We start from the raw sequence: 1,489 nt of genomic DNA on the forward strand, positions 1-1,489 counted from the left end.
TTATTATTTATTTTCACTGACAAATGCTCTGCTGAGAGAAAGTTTGTGCTGTGTGATGGGCAAAGCACTAAATGAAGGCAGGTGAGTAGTGATCTGAATCTTCATCCTTTCCCTGCTAGTTCATTTTCACCCCTAACCCTAACACAATTCTCTCTCTCTCTTATACCCCCCCCCAGCTGTTGTGTTTCCGTTCAAGTCAGTTGGCAAGCCTATATCAATGCAGGGGATGTGTAAGAACGGGGAGCGGGGGCAGCTTGTGAGCCTCCAAATGTTGCTAGGCTACTGCTCCCACCAACCTTATCCATAGACCATGCTGACTGGAACAATGTTTGGAGGGTCACAGATAAGCTACTCCTGTCCTTGCAAATTCTGAGCTGCAATGATCTGATCATCACCTCCCCACAGCTGCAATGATCTGATCATCACCTCCCCACAGTCTCTCACCCACCAGTCTGAAAACTGGGATTTTATGGTCCACTGCTTTTTGCACTTTGCCAAATGCAGTAACACTGTTTTTAACTCTCTTATATGTATGTTAGAAACACACACACACATACACACACACATACACCCTGTGCACAGTGGTGGAGCTTCATGCTCTGGCACCAGGGGCGGAGAGCAGGTGGGGGTGTGGCTGGCGTGTGTCCCGGGGGTGGTGTGTATCCCAGGGGCGTGGCGTGCATCCTGGGGGCGTGGTGCACCGCCTGCGGGGGCTTGGCGCCCAGTGTGAGGGGGTCAGCTATGATGGCACCCCACTGGGACCGCCCCCTCTTCCTCCGCCAGTGCCTGTGCAGATGTAAAAATATATGGTGCTTCCATTTTGCATGTGCTTTTTTAAAAAAAGGAAATCTGACAATTAACATCAGAAGAAAATGGGACAGCATCGTGGGTTCAACAAATAAGAAAATTAACTAGAACAAAGGAGGCTGATTCTTTCATCCTTACCTCCATGTCATGAACAGGTTCATGCACTAAATGGGTCCATGAAACACTGCACAGGGTCATTTTGTTTGTTTTTTCCTAAGGGTGGCAACCGGTGTAACATTTTACAGGGGGTTGAAGTGTAAATAAAAAGACAGGTCTAAGAATGTTCATATTTAATTAAGGCTACACATAATTAAGTATGGCAATCTGGTGATAAAACCTTTAAGTAATGACTCATAAGAGATAAAAATGGAGCATGTGTTTAATCAGTCTGTAGCTCTTTGGAGAAACTGGCACAGCTCAGGTGCTAATGAGACATCTGTTGCTTAGGTCACTAGAGAAAGCAGGCAACTCATTTATGGGAGGGGAAATGCTGGTAAGTTAGACAAAACAGATGCACTCACCAAGATGTGTAGCCTTCATCTTAAACTCATAACACTTGAGACTGGCAATATCCATCCTGTTTATACCCCCTTATGTTCTTGTTGGGTAGTCTAGGTATGAAACAATATTGCAAGATGGTGCAATTCTCTTCTGTCAATTGAGCTGCCCACAAACAAGAGTT

The sequence above is a fragment of the Lacerta agilis genome, chromosome 1 (genome assembly GCF_009819535.1).
Source record: "Lacerta agilis isolate rLacAgi1 chromosome 1, rLacAgi1.pri, whole genome shotgun sequence".
Lineage (NCBI taxonomy): Eukaryota > Metazoa > Chordata > Lepidosauria > Squamata > Lacertidae > Lacerta > Lacerta agilis.